Consider the following 25049-nt stretch of genomic DNA (forward strand, 5'->3'; position numbering starts at 1 on the left):
GTGCTGGTAGTAGGGACTTCCACTACCTCATTCTCATCATCCTCTTCTTCCTCCTGTGCATCCTCACTCTTGTTCCCCTCTTCAAGCCCTTGGGGAGGTGGATGTGGTGGAGGGGGTGGGGGTGGTGCTGAGGCAGATGCAGCACCAGGTGGCAGTAGTGGAGCCACGGATGCCATCAAGTTTGCAATGGAAATATGCAAATTGGCAGCAAAATTTGCTGTGCTCTGTAGGATAGCCAGAAACACAATGAGAATGAGCTCTAGGGTGTGGTCTTTTATAGGGGTGCTTGTGCGCGGTTCCCGGACATGCGCGCTGTCCGCGGACAGATCAAACAGAAAAAAGGGTTCAAAAAGTCACAAAAAGTATGTAGAAACTCAGGATTACTATGTGGAATTTGTTCTATGGTGAGTTTTTGATGGAAAATATTGTATATTACTTGAAAATGTAGTTTTAAATTGTTCGGGGACACGAACAGTGTTCGCAATCAGAAAATATGCTGATCGTGGGCACGGTCACATGATAGCTTCGCGAACATGTCCGCGAAGGGAGCGGGTGTCCGCAGGACACCGAATGCACTGAAACTATTTTGCGCATGCGTGTTGGTGTTCTACGGACACTGTTCGGGACCTGGAGTGATTAAAAGTGTGTCACAAGTGAAACGAACAGTTACGGACAGGCGTTTGTTCTTAGAACAGTTTCAACTTGTCTGCGAACAATATGGACAGGAATAGCGTCCTCAGGACACCCCATTTTGTTTATTTACGAACATCCCAGGACACATAATATGTTCTAAGAACACTTTCATCTTGCCAGCGAACAATACAGACAGCGTCCTCAGGACACCCACATTTCATCCATTTACGAACATTTCAGGACACCGCGTGTGTTCTTAGAACAGTTTCAACTTTCCTGCGAACAATACAGACAGGCAGAGCATCCTCAGGACACTCCCATTTTGTTTGTTTACGAACATTTTAGGACACAGCTTGTGTTCTTAGAACAGTTTCAACTTGCCTGCGAACAATACGGACAGGCAGAGCGTCCTAAGGACACTCCCATTTTGTTTCTTTACGAACATTTTAGGACACAGCCTCTGTTCTTAGAACAATTTAATCTTGCTTGCGAACAATACGGACAGGCATAGCGTCCTCAGGACACCCCCATTTTGTTTATTTTCGAACATCCCAGGACACATAATATGTTCTAAGAACAGTTTCATCTTGCCAGCGAACAATACGGACAGCGTCGTCAGGGCACCCACATTTCGTCCATTGACGAACATTTCAGGACACCGTGTGTGTTCTTAGAACAGTTTCAACTTGCCTGCGAACAATACAGACAGGCAGAGCGTCCTAAGGACACTCTCATTTTGTTTCTTTACATACATTTTAGGACACAGACTGTGTTGTTAGAACAATTTCAATTTGCTTGCGAACAATACGGACAGACATAGCGTCCTCAGGACACCCCCATTTTGTTTATTTACGAACATCCCAGGACACATAATATGTTCTAAGAACACTTTCATCTTGCCAGCGAACAATACGGACAGCGTCGTCAGGACACCCACATTTCGTCCATTGATGAACATTTCAGGACACCGCGTGTGTTCTTAGAACAGTTTCAAATTGCTAATGAACAGTACAGACAAGTATATTGTTTTTAGGACACCTCCATTTTCATTTCTTTACGGACATTACGGACACCCGCGCTGTCTGCGGACACCTGAATTGCTTTTTTTTTTTTTAAAACAAGAAATGAATTAGGACACAATATAATAATTTTACTTCATTTTACATGTATGTTAAATTTATGACAGAGAAGGTGAGGCAGAAACTGGAACAAAAACAGGAGAATTAGGGGTTTCAATAGGATTTATATGAGGTGAAGAAGGGATGGAAGTCTCATCAAAACGTTTTGGTTCTTGGAGAGGGTTTGGGGATAATTGACTGGGATATGGTGAAGGGGGGACAGGTACATGTGGGACAATGGTATGTAGTTGTTTGTTTGAAGTGATCCTCCACATTTTTTTAAATTATTAAAATGTGTCAAGAGAAGGTCCATTATTTCTTCTATGTGCTGAAGAGTCTTATCGAATACAGCTTTTTCATTAGTATTTTCAATTTGTGTATGGTCTGTACAAAAGAAAATATATATGTTAAATGTATATAAAATAATATTAATTAATTGGTTTATATAGTACTCTACTGATTATCTTCATGCACAGAAAGAATTGCTTTTTTTCAAGCTTGTGTCATCCCATATGTATATGTTTCATATGATATGACTGGACCCTAAGGGAATTACTGTAAGAACATACGTGAAGGATAAGTCTACAAATATAGTACGTTTACAATTTTTAGTTCATGACTGTTACTGAAGAAAACCATGTGGCCCTAGATATGTCAGTAAAGGAAAAAAGAGGGAGACAGACATGTGATGTCATCAGTGATGTCATCAATGACATTTGTGATGTCATCTTTGATGTCGTGGGTGTTAGTCTTAGCAGTGCACAGTGGTGGCACGAGTTATGGTTGCTTAGCTTACCAAAACTGGTGAATTTCAGGGGTTTTTCGGTTTTACTTGGAACCATAATGTCCCTTTAACAAAGTTTTTTCCACTGAATATATATATATACTTATGAAATAGGGAACTCAAATCCCTAGTTATTCGTGTTGGTCTTTGGTTCCTATCACTGCATCATTTTAACATGTGTGTCTCTGCCCCAACCTGTCATGAGTACATTTTGGGCTGCATTTTCTTTTTCTCCTCAAACCACTGATGTCACGGCATCACCTAGGGAGCAAATGTATATATAAGTTTCCTTAACAATGTCCACCCACCATTCTTCTTTATTGTTACTCTGCAAGTGGGGAGCGAAAACAAGTGCACTGAATGTGATCCAAACCGGGTCTTGGCCCGTAGCTTCCCTTTAGCCTATGCCCTAAGAGTACACTTCGTCCATCGTTTCTGGGATTTATTCATTGAGTAACATGCCATTTCATGTTTATGGTTTCTTCAAAACCGATATGCATTTGGTTATTGGGCACCCTGAGGCATCCATTGCTTCATGCAGTTGTTCGGTATCTAATCAGTAGTTACAAAAATGATAGCAAGTGTCTATTTTAGTTTTGTATTTATTGAGCATTTCTATGGTGCCTATACAGCAGAAAGTGTTTCCAGGCGCCACAACACAAGAGGGGGGGTGGCGGGAAGAGGGGAAAAGAATAATAACGGTCCTACTAGGCCTTGTGTCATTTGGATCGTGCAAGTGCAATAACATGAAGTGCAGGGTGTCAGGGCTGATCGGGGCAAGGGAAGGGATAACGAGAGGGGGTGAGGGAGAAGTGCAGGAGGGAGGGCACCCAAGGGGCTGTGCAAGTGCTAAGGGAGGCCATGGGAGCAAGTTCTTGGGGAAAAGAGAACAGGGGGGGTCGAAAGTGCAGGGAAAGGGGTGGACGGGCCGCATGGCAAGTCAGGGGAAGGGTGCCCATAGGCAAGTACTGGTTAGAGTGTGGGGGAAGACTGTTCAAGGTGCGGGTCTGGCCTCAGTAAGGTTCATAAGGGACACAGGCAACCAGTCACAGCATCTGGTGGAGGCTAACAAGAGAGAGGGAGAGGTAGGAGGAGGAGAAAAGAAAGGTCTTGAGGAGCTTATGCACTTGTTAACGAGCTGCAGCCTGTATAAAGTTTATCTTGTTTTTATTTGGCTAGATGCATTGTACAATTCCCTTCTTTTACTCACCCATGGCATTGAGATCCCTCCCTATGGCTGCCATCGGTCGTCTTGGGCTCAGTGTTCTTGCTTCTGAATCCTGGTCACGAATGCAACCTAGCAGCGGTTTCTGACAGCCATGTTCATGTGACGCGGGACAATCTACTTTTGGGATGTGTGTCCGGCAGGCACCATATTGGAGGGGTTTTGTGTACCCTTTGATTGTGTTGTCACCCGCAGCCTGCCTCTTGTCTGGGTTCCATACTGCCCAGTGGACTCCATGTTGATGAAGTACATGTGTTATTTACCCATCTACATATATGTACATATTCAGTAAAAAAACTGTGTTAAAGGGACGTTATGGTTAAGTTGCGCTACTAAAAACCTATGAAATTCAGTGAAAAACTTTGTTAAAGGGACATTATGGTTCAAAGTAAAACCGAAAAACCCCTGAAATTCGGCAGTTATGATAACATAAGCAACCATAACTCGCGCCACCGTGCACTGCTAACACTAACACCCAGGACATCAAAGATGACATCACAAATGTCATTGATGAGATCACTGATGACATCACATGTGCATTTACTTTTCATAAAAACTGTGTACAAGGGATTCTTATAATGCTGACCAAAAACTGTCAAGGATCATTGGGATAAATATCATGGGCTAATTAGTGCATTAAGCAATGCATTGATATAAATAGCATTCTATTATGAAGTTCTATTCAGTATACTAAGCTACTCATGCAGAAACATAGGCAGTGTGTGCAGCATACATGATGAAGGTGCCATATTCATAATCTTGCCATGTTGAATACTGAAATGATAACTGCTTTCTTATTAGACTTTTGCGTACTGTGAAACATGTAATAAGTAGATAATAAAACCCACTTAATACATAAATATTACAGACAAAACACAAAGAGACAACAACACATACAAATATGAGTATATACAGGGACAGTGAAGTAAACAAAAAAGCAGAAATAGTAGCAGAAAGAGTTCATAACCTAACTGATTGTCTTTATGCAGAGAAACTATTGCTCTGTTTCAAAGCTGCTACTTACCATATGCATGTGTATCACATGATGTGACTGCACCCAAAGGAAAGGAGAGTGAGTATAATGTATACACATATGAGCATATACAGGGAAGGTAGAGTAATAAAAATAAAACTATGAGAAAGTGCTGATAACCCTAATGATTATCTTCATGCACAGAAAGGAATGCTCTCTTTCAAGCCTGTGTCTTCCGCTATGTATATGTTTCATATGATGTGACTTGACCCTAAGTCTACAAATATAGTACCTTTTCAATTTTTACTTCCTGACTGTTACTGAAGAAAACTATGTGGCTTCGATATGTCAGTAAAGGATAAAAAGTGAGAGCCGACCATGTGATGTCATCAATGACATTTGTGATGTCATCTTTGATGTCCTGGGTGTTAGTGTTAGCACTGCACGGTGGCGCGAGTTATGGTTGCTTATGTTACCATAACTGCCGAATTTCAGGGGTTTTTCGGTTTTACTTTGAACCATAACGTCCCTTTAACAAAGTTTTTTCACTGAATTTCATAGGTTTTTAGTAGCGCAACTTAACCATAACGTCCCTTTAACAACGTTTTTTTACTGAATTTCATAGGTTTTTAGTAGCGCAACTTAACCATAACGTCCCTTTAACAAAGTTTTTCACTGAATTTCATAGGTTTTTAGTAGCACAACTTAACCATAATATCCCTGACTTCATATACATGTAACATAGAACATACTAACCCCCTTGTAGTGATTTTCATGTTCGCGGACTACCGCCATGTCCGCGGACATATCGAAAATCTGAGCGTGGTGAATGTTAATTTAAATAGTGTGCCCCATTTCCCCTTTGAAGTTGGCTCTGAAAAGAGCCGTTTTTTTTTTTTTTTTTTTTTACAGATGCTTGGCAGACACCTGTTATTTTGTATTTTTTTTCTTGGTTTTTTTTCTTACTTTACTCCTAAAATCTTCACATAACCTTCTCCAAAGCAACCCTTACATTTCCAAAATAGAAAGGCATTTCCCGTAAAAGATAAAGAAATGCCATCTTCTTTAAAATTAACAGCATTACTGGCATCAATATTCTCATTATTACAGAAGAACATACCAGCTCTAAGCATGAAGGCACACATGCCTCGGTTGATGACACACCTAGCAATGTTTTGCTGAGGACAAAAAACTGAACTATTGTCCCATATTGCCCTAGGTAGTAATCCAGAAAAAATTACTTTCGCATTTGGAAGGATCTTCATTACGGCTTGAACCAAGCGTTCCAAATCAGCCAACAAAGTAGGGGCACTGACGTTTCCCAAATGGAAAGCACCATAGTGCAAAACTACCACACGCGAACTGATCATCGTGGCCATATCCTCACAAACTTGTACAATTTCCTGTACATTGCAATCAGGCACAGTGCTCCACACCACCTCCACTCCTTTCACATCAAAGTTCTTTGCAACATGCCTGCATTCAGCGTACTGTTGTAAACCATGCACAAACATATCTCCGAGCACCAACACCCTGACTTTCTCCACTTCTGCCATCTTCACTACACACAGTCTCTTTCAACACAAATCCACAACCTCGACATCTGATTGGCTGATCCGTACAGTCTTCTTTCCATGTTCGAGTTCCTGGAAAAACCTGGATGTAGCACGCCCTGTCCACGAACAGCCGCGGTGTCCGCGGACGGCGTCCACTTTACTCTCTGTGCCATTCCCTCATTGCATACAGCTAAGCAATCACACAATACGAATAACGTCCTCAGAACACCCCCATTTTGTGAATTTGTGAACATTTCAGGACAATCATCATTTCATTATTCAACATATTAACATTACAAATATTATACTTTCATCTTGTACTCTGCACACAATGCTATGTTTCTCCATTAGTAGCTCAGTATACTAGATAGAATCCCATAATACAATGCTATTTATATCAATGCATCGTTCAAAGCACTAATAACGGTATGATATTTATTGCAATATCCTTAACACTTTTTTCGCAACATTATAATAAAAATCCCTAGTACACAAATTCCATGAAAAGTACATACACATGTGATGTCATCAGTGATTTCATCAATGACATTTGCGATGTCATCTTTGATGTCCTGGGTGTTAGTCTTAGCAGTGCACGGTGGTGGCGCGAGTTATTTTTCATAGCTTACCATAACTTGCGATTTTCAGGCGTCTTTCGGCTGTACTTAGGACCATAACGTCCCTTAAACAAACTTTTCTTAATATCACGCAAACAATATACAAACATGGCGTGCAAAAATCAACTTCTCACAGATGGCTTTACACAGAATGTTGCAAAGTAAGAATTTATGCTCGTTCACAGTGAAGGTCAGCTGCTTCCATTTTTTTCTCGGGCCCCGGAGAGGCTCACGAAGCGGACTATAAGGTTATATTGTGTTTTGACCTTGACAGACTGAGATTGTGATGAAAGACTTCTCTTGAAGGAGTGTTGCTAAAACGTAAGCGAAGATAAGGATGAAATTTCTGAAATGAAACCACTTTTATATATTATATCACTATGCGAAAGATCGTTCGCACACGCGGAGTCGTATTTTGGGACTGCACTACTCGTAGACAATGGAAATTGCAATTGTACTGTAAGTAACCCTTTAGATTATTTTATACCAAATATAATTAAAATAGCGTAGCATTAAAGACCGCTCAAGTTGTACTTGTTCGTTGAAAGTGGCATAATGTTTTCTACCGCGCACTATCACCGCCAAATTGATCCCCTGTCGTTTAGAGGGCTCTGAAAAAGGCAGACGACACAGGGTGGGTTAATAGAAATAATTTAACCGGTCTATAGGCGGTCAAGCGCTCTACTCGCTGTGCCACTTCACTGTAGCCTGTCAAGTGGTGCAGCGAGTACAACGCTCGCTTTGACATCCGTGCACACCTTGCTAACGCAAGTTCGAATCCCGGCAACGCCAAACTCAGCCTTTCATCCTTCCGTGGTCGATAAATGAGCACCACACACCGTGGTTAATAATAAGCACCTCTTAGATACCTCACGGTTCTTAGCGCTATATGAATGGGAAAATGTTATTATTTTATTATTAACATACTCTGTTGCACTATCTTCGATAGCAAATAGTTTCACGCCCTAATAAATAAAATGATGATTTTTAATAAAGATCGGCTGGTGAGACTAATTTATGTTTTTTAAAACAGGTATGTGGCCCCATTTTGCCTATGTCACGATTTACAGACTCCAGCGGATGGGGTCTTCAACTGCCAGGTGCAGGTCCAAATATGCAACTTCATGACCCTCACCATTTTATGGGACAATCGCCAAGGACCAATATGCCCTTACGCAGTACTAGCGGCTACAAACAACATATCTATCTATCTATCTGTATTCTTGTATTGCGCCACTAACCCATAGGCCTCAGGGCGCACACAAAAGGAAGAAGGAGACAGACAATAAAAAATACAATGTCAGACAGGGAAAAACAAAGAGACATGGAGACATGGTGAGCCCAAACCTCACAAAGACCAGCAGAATGAGGAAAAGATAGCGGAAGACTGATTTCGATACCGAGAGAGCTATGCTAAAGAGACAGAAGAGACCTATCCTTTGTCAAACAGGAAGGTCTTCAATTGCTTTTTGAAAGTAGGCAGAGACTCACTATTAGTAAGGTATTTAGGGAGTACATTCCAGAGAGCCGGGGCCCAAGAGTCAAAGCTAATACCCCCAAATCTTTTCAGGATAGATGGGGGCTGAACCAAGACGGTGTTGCTACTTGAGCGCAAAGAACGGGTGACAGGTTTCTTTTTGATCCTAGTGGCGAGGTAAGATGGAGCTTGACCATGAAGGCATTTAAACACAGTAGTAAGGCCTTTGTGGTGGAAGCGCTGTTTCATTGGAAGCCAATGAAGGCTGCGCCTGGCGTCAGAGACGTGCATGTTGCGCTTAAGGCCCATTACAGCGCGTGCTGCATTATTTTGTATAATCTGCAAAGTTTTAATGTTGGCCTGGGAGGTGCCGATCATTAGACTGTTACAATAATCCAGCTTACAGTTTACAATGGCGGCTGCAATCACAGCAAGGTTCTCTTTAGACAGGTAGGGACGAATCTGCCATAGAAGCTGAATATAATAATGACACGAGGATTTGAGGTAATTGGCCTGACGGGTAAAGGATAGCTGCGGGTCAAAGTAAACTCCCATGGTCTTTACGGACTTAGATACAGGAATTATATGTTGACCAATCAGAAAGTTGTCATATTTTGTGTCAAGTTTCTTCAGTTTTTTCTGGGTACCTAAAATCAACAGCTCTGTTTTTGCATTGTTGAGGGCCAGTGAGTTTAACGCCATCCACTTCTGGATTTCAGTGAAGATGGAGTTAATATACTCTACATCTTTTAGATACTCACCAGTGAGTTTAATAACAACCTGCGTGTCGTCAGCGTAATTGGCAAAATAAATGCCTAGGGCTGACAAAAGAGCGCAGAGAAGACGAGAGTAGATATTAAAGAGAAGAGGCGAGAGACATGAGCCCTGTGGAACACCACATAATAGTAAGGAAGCCATGGAGTGAGCATTATCCTTAGTAACTCTCATGTTCCGGGGACCCAGAAATGATTTGAACCAGGCAGAGGCTTCAGGGGAACATTTGCCGATTGTGATTAGTCTATCTGCCAGTAGTTGATGATCAACTAAATCGAACGCAGCGGATAAGTCTAATAATAATAACAGGGCAGTATGCCCTTTGTCAACAAGACCAGCAATGTAAGACATACCAACCAATAGGGTGGTCTAATGGCTCGTTGTTGGAGCAACCTTCCGATTATCAGAGCGACCATTTACTGCTTTTATCATAAACCAACAGCCTATCTACCGCAAAGGAACAACGCGTGGCTCAAAATAAACTTTTGCTGATCGACAGCAGAGACAATAGCAAATCGCTGAATATTCACTAAACATTTCATGTGAAATAAATGTACTTTACCAAATGTACAATCCTGCTGTTTACTTTTAAACCACAGTTTCATATTCCGAATTGTGGCGCACTGAGTTGTAAGCTGATCTAACACCCTCTGTACCGCAAAGGAACATCGCGTGCCTCAACATGAACTTTTGCGGATCGACAACAAAGACAAATGCAAATTGCTGAATATTCTCTAAATATTTGATGTCAAATAAATGTCCTTTACAAAATTTACAATCTTGCTGTTTGCTTTTAAATCACTGTTTCATATTCCGAATTGTTGTGCGCTGTGTTGTGACATAATATGTGTTGTCTTCTGGGTTTTGTGTAAACTCACTTAGGACTGCAGAGGACTGGGCGCGTTTGATGACGCACCCTGTAACGTCACGGAGAGAGGCGGGGAATATGAATGCTTTCATAATATCAGGTTTAGGGGTGGGAGATATGATTTAGTGTCGCAAAAGCAAGTCAGCCAGGTCAAAAGCGCCAGTCATAGGATTATCACATAATGTTGGCGCACACCAGCCGGATTTATCGTTTCTTTAGTGGACAAAAAGTCGGTTGACACCCATAGGAAATTGTACTATTAGCGGACAAAAGGAGTAGTCTTAAAACACTTTCACCCTGACAACGAACAATACAAACAACGTTCTCAGAACACCCCCATTTTGTGTAATTGCAACCATTTCGGGACACTGCGAGTGTACTTAGAACACATTCAACTAGACAGATTACAATACGGACAGCGTCCTGAGGACACCCCAGTTTGTGTATTTACGAACAATTAAGTACACCGCGCGTGTTCATAGCTCATTTTTACCTTCCTTGCGAACAAAAATGACACATACTCCGTCCTCTAAACACCCCACCATTTAGTTTATTTACAAAATGTCAGAACAGCCGTGTTCTCCGCGGACAAATTGAACGCAACAAAAACATCAAGCACATAAAAAAACAAAACATTGAACCTATCTCATACTCCCCCACCCTCCCCAAACACTCTTACACACCAACACACGGCACTAAATACAATTTTTTATCCACGTTTCACCGCGCTGTACGCGGTCGACGGCGAATACAAGATGGCGGGCACCACAGAAAATCTGACGCGCTCCACGCCCCTCGCCGTCCAATCAGCGAACACGCTGCATGTCCGCGGACATGACGCAAGGCCATGGGCCAATCGGGGTGCTGTCCGCGGAGCGAACAGGGAAGTCCATCCGCGAAGCGAACACAGGTATCACTAATTTGTTTGCCTTACGTTTTGGTCATTTTATAAAAAACTACTGGACGGATTTGCACCAAATTTGCAAAGTTTGGTGAGGATCCGTCCAGGGAGAGCGAAGTTATAAGCCGCCCAAAAAGTGCACTTCCTATGGAAACAGCAACTTAACCATAACTATATGGCCACTAACGTGGCCATGTAATAATTATGTAGATATATGTATGTGCATATAAAGTGTAATATATTGAAGTAAATATGTTAACTCTGTTAACCCCCCTTCCACACGTGTTTTTTAGGGAGATCTGCGGTATTCTTCAGATCTTATATGTCACGTGTTCTTATGTGCAGTATCTTAGTGGATATCGACCTAATTATTGCCATCCATTCATCTATATTCTGATGATGCTTGGATCATCCACTGGATGATGTCCCTTGTGCTCCACCAGTTTTTGGGTGAGAATTGTGTCAGTGAATGACGGGTCTTTCTTGTGGTCAGGTTAACTCCTCCAGTTTTAAGAAAACACCCTTGTAGTATGTGCATGGAAAACTGCAATGACCTCATTGTGTACCTCCCTATATGTGCGTGTCCTGCTTTAATCTAAAAAACAGACGCCATTTAATGCTTGTGTTTAGACCCCTCCTTACAGTATCCAATTTTGTGATCCATTTTTGTTCCAATTTTCTCAGCGCAAAGTCTCTGTCTCCTCCTCGTATATATGGTTTCCTAGTTTGTATTATGTACCAGAAAATGTCTGTGTGTCTGTGGTCTTTCCACCAGAAATGCTCCACCATTGGCTTGTCTGGGACTTTGGTCCTCATTCCGAGATTGGAGGTAACCATGGCGCTATTAGCCCACGGATTTACCGCCCCGCCAACCTTGGAATGGGGCGGTAAATCCGCCATCCACCATGGCGGAATCCGGCATGGACCATGGTGCTAATAGCACCATGGTCCTACGCCAGGGTTGTAATGTGGGCCACTGTGTCTATTGGTGCAGGGTCGGGAGTGCCGGAAGATGCAGGCTGCACTGCCCGCAGAGTCTGAGCCGCGGCTGCGGTGCGAAGAAGTGCAGGTGGCAGGTGGGGGAAAAGTCATCCGCAGGCGTCTGCACAGTTGTCCTCAGTACGAGGGGGCCAATCCCAAACTCCCAGCACGGCAGTGCGATGCGGGTCAGGGTAGAGCGCCAGGCGCCAGGCAGCGGCTGCCCCTCCCCCTGTTAGGCCCGGCCAGGTCCTCGGCCCTCAAGTGTATGGAAGTCCGCACCTCATGGAGGCAGGAAGCGGGACGCTGCAGGGAGAGCTGGCGGTATCTTGGAAAACAGCTGGTAACTTTGCAATGGTGCACCTCCGGGACACGCCAGTCGGAACCCACCAGCAGCAGGCCCACAGGAATCAGTCGGCAGGTTTTGAAAAGGAAACGCAGGGTCAGAGAGAAGGATCTTCCCCTGCTCGGAGCAACTCACTCAGGCGCACGTTCCCTCACACTGTTTTGGCATTATCTGCGTGCCGTACATTTTGCAATCTCGCAATATGCTGTGAACATTAGCTGCATTTGCCGTTAAGTCTTTATTCTGCCCTTGCCTTCACTTCGCATGTGCTGTTTATTCGTGCCGTGCTTCTCTGACTTTCGTTCGTGCCTTAGAGCCAGGAAGATTTTATGCTACGGTTTGCACATTACGCGCACTCTCTTTGCATGCACAGAGGTTGACCGGCCCCCGCAGGGGGCGCTAGAGGGGACATCCTACATAGCGGGCTGTCCCCTCTGGCCACCCCCTTCCGGGTGGAGGCCAGCCTCTACTCTTCCTCCCCAGAGGAGGCGGAAGAGGCGTCCCCTAGGGCCTGACTTCCGGTCGGGCTCCCAGGGGATGCATATAAGGCGGGAGCTACAGACAATCATCCTCTTTGGCCAGCAGCTCCCTCCGTTTCCAGATTCAATGTTCCAGGTTTCCAGTGCACCTTCGGGAGCAGCGTAAGTCTAAGGTGCAGGCCTGCGCCTGGGTTTCGGGTGGTGTGGGGTGTCGCCTCCCGCTGACCGCCGGGTCAGCGGGAGCGGCCGAAAATGCTACCCAGGTCTGGGTAATTTATAATCTGTCCCTATTTTGTTTTCATCGCCGGCCGCGGCGCACTCTTGGCATGTTTATGTTTTTTATCTGGCCGCCGCGCCACTTGGGAGGAGGATGTTACATTGGATATAGCTTGTGTGGCCGCCGCGCCACTTGGGAGTAGGATGTTACATTGGATATAGCTTGTGTGGCCGCCGCGCCACTTGGGAGGAGGATGTTACATTGGATATAGCTTGTGTGGCCGCCGCGCCACTTGGGAGGAGGATGTTACATTGGATATAGCTTGTGTGGCCGCCGCGCCACTTGGGAGGAGGATGTTACATTGGATATAGCTTGTGTGGCCGCCGCGCCACTTGGGAGGAGGATGTTACATTGGATATAGCTTGTGTGGCCGCCGCGCCACTTGGGAGTAGGATGTTACATTGGATATAGCTTGTGTGGCCGCCGCGCCACTTGGGAGGAGGATGTTACATTGGATATAGCTTGTGTGGCCGCCGCGCCACTTGGCAGTAGGATGTTACATTGGATATAGCTTGTGTGGCCGCCGCGCCACTTGGGAGGAGGATGTTACATTGGATATAGCTTGTGTGGCCGCCGCGCCACTTGGCAGTAGGATGTTACATTGGATATAGCTTGAGTGGCCGCCGCGCCACTTGGGAGGAATATGTTACATTGGATATAGCTTGTGTGGCCGCCGCGCCACTTGGGAGGAGGATGTTACATTGGATATAGCTTGTGTGGCCGCCGCGCCACTTGGGAGGAGGATGTTACATTGGATATAGCTTGTGTGGCCGCCGTGCCACTTGGGAGTAGGATGTTACATTGGATATAGCTTGTGTGGCCGCCGCGCCACTTGGGAGGAGGATGTTACATTGGATATAGCTTGTGTGGCCGCCGCGCCACTTGGGAGGAGGATGTTACATTGGATATAGCTTGTGTGGCCGCCGCGCCACTTGGGAGGAGGATGTTACATTGGATATAGCTTGTGTGGCCGCCGCGCCACTTGGGAGTAGGATGTTACATTGGATATAGCTTGTGTGGCCGCCGCGCCACTTGGGAGTAGGATGTTACATTGGATATAGCTTGTGTGGCCGCCGCGCCACTTGGGAGGAGGATGTTACATTGGATATAGCTTGTGTGGCCGCCGCGCCACTTGGGAGGAGGATGTTACATTGGATATAGCTTGTGTGGCCGCCGCGCCACTTGGGAGGAGGATGTTACATTGGATATAGCTTGTGTGGCCGCCGCGCCACTTGGGAGGAGGATGTTACATTGGATATAGCTTGTGTGGCCGCCGCGCCACTTGGGAGGAGGATGTTACATTGGATATAGCTTGTGTGGCCGCCGCGCCACTTGGGAGTAGGATGTTACATTGGATATAGCTTGTGTGGCCGCCGCGCCACTTGGGAGGAGGATGTTACATTGGATATAGCTTGTGTGGCCGCCGCGCCACTTGGGAGTAGGATGTTACATTGGATATAGCTTGTGTGGCCGCCGCGCCACTTGGGAGGAGGATGTTACATTGGATATAGCTTGTGTGGCCGCCGCGCCACTTGGGAGGAGGATGTTACATTGGATATAGCTTGTGTGGCCGCCGCGCCACTTGGGAGTAGGATGTTACATTGGATATAGCTTGTGTGGCCGCCGCGCCACTTGGGAGGAGGATGTTACATTGGATATAGCTTGTGTGGCCGCCGCGCCGCTTGGGAGTAGGATGTTACATTGGATATAGCTTGTGTGGCCGCCGCGCCACTTGGGAGGAGGATGTTACATTGGATATAGCTTGTGTGGCCGCCGCGCCACTTGGGAGGAGGATGTTACATTGGATATAGCTTGTGTGGCCGCCGCGCCACTTGGGAGGAGGATGTTACATTGGATATAGCTTGTGTGGCCGCCGCGCCACTTGGGAGGAGGATGTTACATTGGATATAGCTTGTGTGGCCGCCGCGCCACTTGGGAGTAGGATGTTACATTGGATATAGCTTGTGTGGCCGCCGCGCCACTTGGGAGGAGGATGTTACATTGGATATAGCTTGTGTGGCCGCCGCGCCACTTGGCAGTAGGATGTTACATTGGATATAGCTTGTGTGGCCGCCGCGCCACTTGGGAGGAGGATGTTACATTGGATATAGCTTGTGTGGCCGCCGCGCCACTTGGCAGTAGGATGTTACATTGGATATAGCTTGAGTGGCCGCCGCGCCACTTGGGAGGAATATGTTACATTGGATATAGCTTGTGTGGCCGCCGCGCCACTTGGGAGGAGGATGTTACATTGGATATAGCTTGTGTGGCCGCCGCGCCACTTGGGAGGAGGATGTTACATTGGATATAGCTTGTGTGGCCGCCGTGCCACTTGGGAGTAGGATGTTACATTGGATATAGCTTGTGTGGCCGCCGCGCCACTTGGGAGGAGGATGTTACATTGGATATAGCTTGTGTGGCCGCCGCGCCACTTGGGAGGAGGATGTTACATTGGATATAGCTTGTGTGGCCGCCGCGCCACTTGGGAGGAGGATGTTACATTGGATATAGCTTGTGTGGCCGCCGCGCCACTTGGGAGTAGGATGTTACATTGGATATAGCTTGTGTGGCCGCCGCGCCACTTGGGAGTAGGATGTTACATTGGATATAGCTTGTGTGGCCGCCGCGCCACTTGGGAGGAGGATGTTACATTGGATATAGCTTGTGTGGCCGCCGCGCCACTTGGGAGGAGGATGTTACATTGGATATAGCTTGTGTGGCCGCCGCGCCACTTGGGAGGAGGATGTTACATTGGATATAGCTTGTGTGGCCGCCGCGCCACTTGGGAGGAGGATGTTACATTGGATATAGCTTGTGTGGCCGCCGCGCCACTTGGGAGGAGGATGTTACATTGGATATAGCTTGTGTGGCCGCCGCGCCACTTGGGAGTAGGATGTTACATTGGATATAGCTTGTGTGGCCGCCGCGCCACTTGGGAGGAGGATGTTACATTGTAATAGCTTGTGTGGCCGCCGCGCCACTTGGGAGTAGGATGTTACATTGGATATAGCTTGTGTGGCCGCCGCGCCACTTGGGAGGAGGATGTTACATTGGATATAGCTTGTGTGGCCGCCGCGCCACTTGGGAGGAGGATGTTACATTGGATATAGCTTGTGTGGCCGCCGCGCCACTTGGGAGTAGGATGTTACATTGGATATAGCTTGTGTGGCCGCCGCGCCACTTGGGAGGAGGATGTTACATTGGATATAGCTTGTGTGGCCGCCGCGCCACTTGGGAGGAGGATGTTACATTGGATATAGCTTGTGTGGCCGCCGCGCCACTTGGGAGTAGGATGTTACATTGGATATAGCTTGTGTGGCCGCCGCGCCACTTGGGAGGAGGATGTTACATTGGATATAGCTTGTGTGGCCGCCGCGCCACTTGGGAGGAGGATGTTACATTGGATATAGCTTGTGTGGCCGCCGCGCCACTTGGGAGGAGGATGTTACATTGGATATAGCTTGTGTGGCCGCCGCGCCACTTGGGAGGAGGATGTTACATTGGATATAGCTTGTGTGGCCGCCGCGCCACTTGGGAGTAGGATGTTACATTGGATATAGCTTGTGTGGCCGCCGCGCCACTTGGGAGGAGGATGTTACATTGGATATAGCATAAGACAAATGGCTGGGGTCTGGCGTTTTATCATGTAGCAATACGAAATGTTTAAAAGGGTAACTGTTTTTATGGTTGCCCGGCTGGAATTGTGCTGTTGTTCTCGTTGACGGAGCAGGCCGTCGGTTAGGCTGCACGGGGAATGAATGATCCGTCACCAATATTGTAATCCTTTGTTGTTTGCCGGCGACGTGCCGCGCAAACAATGATTTGATATAAGAAAGGATGCAAGTTTGTGAATGAAGCCGGTTATATAGTACAGTGTACAGCCAGCTGCGTTGGGAGGCTTAATTTTCTAAACTCAAGGGGTTGTTCAATGTTTCCCACTCGGTAGCATGAGTGTTTGCATTCAACGTTTGTTGGCCACAGTGCAAAAGTGCACAGTTATTGGCAGGGATGGGTGCCGCGTCGTCTAGACTGTGCTTTGTGCGTTTCGGGAGACACAAATCGCACAGGTTTACCATTCGGCACATGGATGTATTCATCTTGACATGTTTTGCTTCCTGGGGGCAAGGTTTATTGAAAGCGGCAGGAAGCGGCCTTTGCGTTGTGCCGCATTGAGAATGATGCCCCCCACGCCCACCCCCGTTCGTGCAATTATGGGAATGCTTTTGTCAGGCAGGAATACGTTATACGTATGTACTGTGTGAGTTGCTTGTTTTTACTGGTCCCTGTGGGTGATTGTTTGTCACTTCAGTGACTGGGGTATTTAGCAGGCCAAGGGCGCACTCGAGACAGAGGATGTTGTTTTTGTTTGCATTTCGTAAGGTTGTGTGGCCGCCGCGCCTTGTGTAAGGAAGTCCTGCGGGAGAATGTGAGGTTTTTGCGATGTTTCACTGTTTTGTGATGTTTTTAGGATGTTTTACGTGTTGGGACAATTTGAACGGTTCGTAGTGGCCGCCGCGCCATGTAGATGTTTTGTACACCTGCTGCACAGCCTCCAGTGGCTTACATGTTAAGTGCTGAGGACCGGCGCTCTAATCTAATGTCGGGTAGCTCCTCTTATTAGAGGGGTCTTGGCAGATTCCTGTTTTAGAAGTGCGTGGCGAACACTAGTCATGGCGGCCGCGCCACTTTTATCCCACATGTTTAAATAGTTCTGGCCCATGAGAGTTTGATGCGCGTGATTTCAGGGGCGAGTAAATAAGGGGGTGTTAAATTATGTGATTGCCTCCATCCAGCATCGGTTACTTGACTGGGTAACTGTTCATAAGTACACTGGGTTTTATTACGGTTTATGTTGTGGGTGCTCAAGGTCGGCCGTGCCACATGGGCTTCTGGGTGCCAGCCTCTACTCTTCCTCCCCAGTGGAGGCGGAAGAGGCGTCCCCCAGGACCTGACTTCCGGTCAGGCTCCCAGGGGATGCATATAACCGCCGTTTCTTGATTCCCACCCACCCAGACCAGGTATTATCGAAAGGGAGGTATTAACATTGGTAAAGTGTTGAGATCCTAGAAGTAGTTGCGTGGTGCAGTAGTAAGGTGTTGGTAATACAAGTAGCTTAGTTTGTAAGGATCATGGTGAGGCATTTGTATCACCAAACGAGTTCAGGTAGAGGTTGTAGCAATTACAAAGTAGAGCTAGATGGTAATGATATTGTGTTGTGTAGGTTGTGTCTAATTTTCCTTTTTCTGTTACAGGCGGAGTATCGGGGCGGTCCTAGCCAATGAGGGACTTCCACGCTGCAGCTTTGGCGGCAGTGGCTCAGGATTGGGCGGGCTCAAGCCAAATCCATCGACGGGCACTGACTTCCCCTTAGGGCTCGATGCCAACAACCTCGTTGTCAGTGCCCCTAAGTGTCCTACTGGTAGTAACCGGTGTTCTCCTGGTAGTAACCAGAAGCGTGGTCAGCTTGTGCCTCTGGCAAATAGGGTGACACGGCTCACCCTTACCTGACTGTAATGTAATATGTGGCTGGGACCGTCCCAAGTTTATTGTTTGCTCCAAATAAACTGTGACCTTGTTTATTCCAAAGAACCTTACAAAAATTGTCTGTGATTATTTCATCATGTATGTGTGTGTTATACTGGCCACAGGAGGTGGGGCTGCCCAATGGGGATCTCCCCGCTATGCCAAGTGCAAGCTGAAATCACTCTTTCAACTTCTCTACTGCGCCTCCCCTGCAAACAATGACTTGTGCCAAAGTTCCATACTTGGTGGGGAGAGTGGGTCACTTCTACGTACTTGTTGAAGTGTTGCTATCATTCCGCACGATGGTTCAGGGTTCCATTTATGTGCTCATACTGCGGCAAAAGTTGAAATTCACGGAGAGCCTTGCCTTTTTTCTTCGCCTTGAGTGAGAGATGCCGGTTTAGGCAGCCATTACACCTGCGCCCTCTGGTGGCTGATACACTGCCTACGTTGTCTATACATGCATACACTGCCTATGTTGTCTTACAAGTGGTAAACTTTTCCAAGTCCAGAGAGATATCATTCAAAATCTCACTCTTCATGTTTTATGTTGGTATACATACCGAACTTTGGCCACATTTGTGGTGACCAGTCACTGGATGCATCCCCCAAAAGCTTGTGACGGTGGCACCCCTAGGGGTTATAATTGTATGTATGGACAAACAATTGTTTGAGAGTTTTTGTTTTTTTGAAGGCAAACTGAGGTTTTGTAGGCAGAAAATCCGCCAGTTGGATGATTGTGCTTACAAATTGGGCAATCTTCCTTTGTGCGTCACTTATGGGGCTATAAGTAGTCACACAGATAATTCTATCCTCAGCCTCTTTGCTGTGCTTGCGGCATGTTTCCCCGCTCATGTTGTTTGCTGTTCTCTGTGCATTTCCTATTGTTTTCCAGGGGTAGCCTCTTCGTTTGATCTTCAGCGTGTTGGTCTATGGTCAAGCAATTCCTCCTGCTCCGAACAATCTGACCATATGGGTGGTTGTTTTTCAGATTCTTTGTGTGATAACTGGTAAAATGAAGCAGGTTGTTTTTTGTCTGTTGGTTTTCGGTACAGACTTGTTCCTATTGTGCCATTTCCTTTTTTGCTGATGTCCAGGTCTAAACAGGCTACAGATTTCATGACCCATGTCATTGTACATTTTATATAGGTATCACATGTATTCAACCAAGCTTTGAACAACTTAAGATCTTTCAAGCTGCCCTTCCATATCAACAAAACATCGTCGATATAGCGGTGAGAGTTTTTTATGTCCCTTCAAAACGGGTTCTGATCACATTCAAAGTACTTCAGCTCACAATTATCCATATACAAATTTGCAATGTCGGGCGCGAAGGTTGCGCCCATCCTCATCCTGTGTATTTGTTGGAACATTTATCTTCAAATAGAAATAAAGATTCTGTTAGTGCTAGGTGGGTGCACTCCAATATTAATTCCGTTGGCACTCTACCTTCTGCATTAGGTCTCTTGTCCAAATACAACCTCGTCACTTGGATGCTTGCTAGTTGTGGGATACTTGTACAATGTGCCTCTACATCCCGGCTTACCAAAATGTCTTGTTGCTCTATATTGACACTAGTCAAAATATTGATTATCTCTGTCGTGTCGCGTATGTAAGATTTCACATTGGCCACTTAGAGAAGTGTTCTAATATCGATCCTATTGCAGATACAATCAGTCTACCAGGGGGGGGAAGGAGGGGAGGGCATTGTCTTCATGCATCTTTGACAAAATGCTAAAAGCTGCTGTGGTAGGGTGTGTTTTTATTGAGAAACCACTTCTCCTCCTCTTCTAGCCACCCTTCTCTACTGGCACGCTGAGTTACGCTGGACATTTCCTCCTGAGTCTGCTGGTGGGATCTACATCTAGAGGTTGGTAATGATCTTGGTTTCCCAGTAGCTTCATAACTCCTTTCTTGTATTCTGTTCTTGCCCATAGTAAAACACCTTGCCTTCTTATCTGCTGGTTTTATGAAGACCCCAGGGTGGTTGTCTAGGGTATTGATTGCTCGCCTCTCCTGTGCTTTGAGGTTGCCTCTGGTGTGGTTTTTCCTTTTCAGCAATGACTTCACCTCACTTAGCACTTTGTTCTTGAAAGTTAAAATCTCGGGAGATAGGGAGGGTAGCGGGGTCATGAAGGTAGATGGGGGGAGTGGGGTTTAAGCCCTGTGAAATTGGTACTTCAGCAGTCTGAGTACTCTAAAGAAGCGTTACAGCTCCATTTCAATCTGGAAATTGTCTGCTGTTGCAGTAGGTACAAAACATAGGCCTTTATTGAGAACTCTGACCTATTCCACCAACAATGTATATGTTCTTAAATAAAAAATGGGAGCTACCAGTCCGGTTAGGGTCTCTTGCTCCATTGTCTCGTGCAGACTCCATATTCGATTTGGGGGTGACTTTGCATCATGCTTGGTTAGCCCACCCTTTGTCCCCAGGCTCCCCAGTGATTGTCTGACCCCTTTTTGCCATGGACTTAAGGAAGGGCCACCCCTTTGTTTTTTTTCTTTTTAAACATCCCTACAAGAGGTGAAAGAAAGCATGTTAAAATGATTCTTCCTATGGTCCATGATCGGCTTTTAATGGCCTCAGAACTGTTTGCACATGTATGACATACTGTGAGAACTTTCGCTACTTGTGCAGGCCTGCAGAGGTCCTGTCTGACCCTCGGTTTGATCTTGCTTATGCCCCTTGACCTCCATGTGCTAACTCTAGCATATGTCTTCTTGCCCCCACTGATGGTATACGGAGGTGTACCACTCAGGCCACACCCTCGTTTTGTATACAGCTCCGCGTTCACTTTCCACACAGCTTCACATCTTATATCTTGGCATCATTTTTTGCTGCCAGTCTTGCCTGCGTTGCTTCCTTCACTTTGCTCGGCGCCTCGCCACCTTGCACTGCTGCGACCCACTCTTCTCATGACACTATCCCTGGATCAATACTGAGCACTTGCTCCTGATTCCCTCCTTCCATGCTTGTCATCCTGGACACACTGTCGGCTGCCTTGTTCTGAACCCCAGGTATATATGTCGTAGGCCAGCTGTACACTTGTAAACTGGTGAGACATGTCCTAATACGAAATAACACTTTACCTAACTCTTTGCTGATAATAATATCCATCAAGGGTTGTGATCAAATCTCAGTTCAAATTGGTTACACTCTCTGTAAAGTCTGGACTTCTCGATGGCAAATAACTCCTTCACTCCTCCTTCTGACCTCAAACATTCCTGGTTCCACAGTGACATCAAACCTGGAATTGGTGAAGGTGCCACACAGGTCTTTCTGGAATGTTATTTGGGAAGAGGTTTTTGTTTGTGATGTTCATGGGTAGCAGTAGAGGTGAGGAACATTTGGAACTTAAAATCACATTAAAGAGAACCATAAGATTGTGATCCTTGTGCAGGGGTCCAGGAAGTCAGGTATGAGATAGGTGGTTAGGAGTGTGGGCAGGGGTACGGGAAGTCAGGGATGAGATGGGGGGGGGGGGGGTCAGGAGAGTGGGTATGGGTACAGGAAGTCAGGTATGAGATGGGGTGTGGTCAGGAGAGTGGGCAGGGGTACAGGAAGTCAGGTATCCGATGGGGGGGTCAGGAGAGTGGACAGGGGTACAGGAAGTCAGGGATGAGATGGGGGTCAGGAGAGTGGGCAGGGGTACAGGAACTCAGGTATCCGATGGGGGGGTCAGGAGAGTGGACAGGGGTACAGGAAGTCAGGGATGAGATGCAGAGTCAGGAGAGTTGGCAGGGGTACAGGAAGTCGGGGATGATATGGGGGGTCAGGAGAGTGGGCAGGGGGTACAGGAAGTCAGGGATGAGATGGGGGTTCGGGAGAGTGAGGTAGTCATTAGGAGAGATAAGAAGGGGCGTTCTATGGAGGGGCATCTGGTTAATGGCCCTATCTGGTTAATGGCCCTATAGCCTTTATGCATTTTAGTAATGATTAGAATGAGGTACCACGTGAATAGATTCTCATGGTGAAGGCCTCACGCTTTGACCACAAGAGGTGGTGCGTGGCTTTAAATTCTCTCAGGACTGTTGTGAAGTGTCCAGACCCTCAATATGAGGGTCGCCCCATCTGGCCCTGTGCATATGGTTTCATTGGCCTTACAGGGCGGGATGAACATTCTGTGGTGTGGTGGGTCAGGGTCAGTTCCAGATCGAAGGTCTAGGGTTGTGTGTTCTAGAACAAGACCCTGCCTGGTGGGGACCATTCACATCCACATCCCCCAGGTGCGGTGGGGGTAATACCTCTTTCAGGAGAGTGGTTACTACCCTTATGAGAGAGGCTGTTTGATATTGAATCTTCTGCTCATGAGTGATCAGGCAAGAACCAAAATCAGCTGAAACGCGGGCATTGCACCGTGGGAATAGTGAACATGATGCATTTCTCATTGTCAAACATTGCCTCAGTGTGGATGGAGGGTGATAGCAGTTTATTTGGCAAACACAAGCAGGGGTGGAGGGGGGGGGGGAGCAAGCCACTCTGGAAAACAATCTCTGAAGGAGGGTCTTTGAGATGCTCTTTCTCTAGAGCTACGGAAGCTTCCAACTCTGCTTCCAGGATTCCTCAGGAGGAGGCTGGTCGCGCATGCTTCCTTCGGGCCATGATGATGCTTGCTAGCACCAATGTATATATAGGGGGGCTATTAGCCCTTTCACTCTGTCTCCTCCAAGGACTGACACCTGCCTCACAAGCAGGAGCGGAAAAGACACGCCCCAATGCTCAGCCAAGGTTGCCTAACTCCAGGCCTCAAGGTACTGGAATCCTGACGGGTTTTCAGGATACCCCTCATTAATATTCATGAGATACATTTACATACAATGATTCTAAATGTGTGCACATTTTTATCATGAAGTTTAGTGAGAGATATCCTGAAAACCCGTCAGGATTCCGCTCTCCGAGGCCTGGAGCTGGTCTACCTACACCTTCAAGACATGCTCCTGTTGACCAAAGGCCTACCCACCTTTTCAGCCCCAAATTTGCATTTCCCTGCGTCACTGGCAGAGGAATTTCCACCAATAAGGACATTAGAACCAGGATTGTGTGGAATGAGGACGAATGGAAAATGCTCCTGGTGGGATGTTTCTATCTCTATGAATTGCCAATGTATGTATGATACAGAATAATTGCTCAAGTTGAATTTAATTAAAATAGTCAATTCATGCATAGAAAAGGCCCTGCCATCATCCAATAAGCACAGTAAGGTGTAGAGGAATGCAACACTGATGACAGATATATTGGAGCCTCAAGGCACTTAAGGAAAAACAAGAGATCTGTATGATAATGAAAGTGGTGTTTTATAAAGCCTCGTTCTCTTGTGCAAATTTGTTTTTGTACACACCTTCATGGGTTTATTGGTATTTATGAGACAAGGAACAAGAATGTGACATATGCGATTTGTCTTGTGTGAAATACATAAGCAATAAGTGGGCACATTTTTACACCAGTTCTGCAAAGTTTATCAAGTAACTATTTAATTGGTAGAGTAACTCGTGAGAAAATAATGGTTAACAATTGCGTTAAATGTCAAAGCGAAAAGTACCATATATTAGGCTGCTACAATGTGTTGCGTGTGTTTAATAAAGCCATGGTAATCATGTGCGAGTGTTTAGGTGTAATCCATGACTTATTGTGGAATAGGGGGCTGCCCCCAAAGACACCTGGCAACTCCCCACAATAGCCTGAAATCCTCTTCCCCACCTCATTCCATCACCATAGCCTCGTTTACAAGCAACGGCCTCACAAGTCACATTTGCAGCGGATTCTGGCTGTTGTTGCGGTGGCCCGCCTTACACACATCCAATCGCCGGCAACCTCACATACACAAACCCTCAGGCGGATGCCGGCCGTTGGTGCGACAGCCCACTCTGCTAACTCAACCATCCAGACCAATCTTTGCATACGATCAAACATCGGTCCCTGACCCTCTTCCGCTCTGACTGGTGCGCTCGGGTTTCCGATATACAACACCCGGCAGTCTGATGGTATCTTACACGTAACCTATCAGAAGTTCAGGATAGCCGATCAGGACATGAAACTAGATGGAATTTGGGGGATAGAAAGTGTGATGCGCTTAGATGGATTGTTGGGGGTAGGAAATATGTTGCACAAAGATTTATTTTGGTAGTAGGAAATTTGATGCACTTAGATGGATTTTGGGGGAGGCTATGCGGTACACTTGGAGGGACTTTGGGGGCAGGAAATGTGATGTAATGGATGCATCTTAGGTGGGGGTAGGATTGTGATGTACTGGATGTATCTTAGGTGGGGGTAGGAATGTGACGTACTGGATGTATCTTAGGTGGGGGTAGGAATGTGATGTACTGGATGTATCTTAGTAAGAGTAGGAATACGAGGTATTGGATGTATCTTAGGTGGGGGAAGGAATGTGAAGCACTGGATGTATCTTAGGTGGGGGTAGGACTGTGATTTACTGGATGTATCTTAGGTGGCAGTAGGTGGGGGTAGGAATGTGACGTACTGGATGTATCTTAGGTGGGGGTAGGAATGTGATGTACT

This window comes from Ambystoma mexicanum, chromosome 6p (genome assembly GCF_040938575.1).
Source record: "Ambystoma mexicanum isolate Mex_15411 chromosome 6p, UKY_AmexF1_1, whole genome shotgun sequence".
NCBI lineage: Eukaryota > Metazoa > Chordata > Amphibia > Caudata > Ambystomatidae > Ambystoma > Ambystoma mexicanum.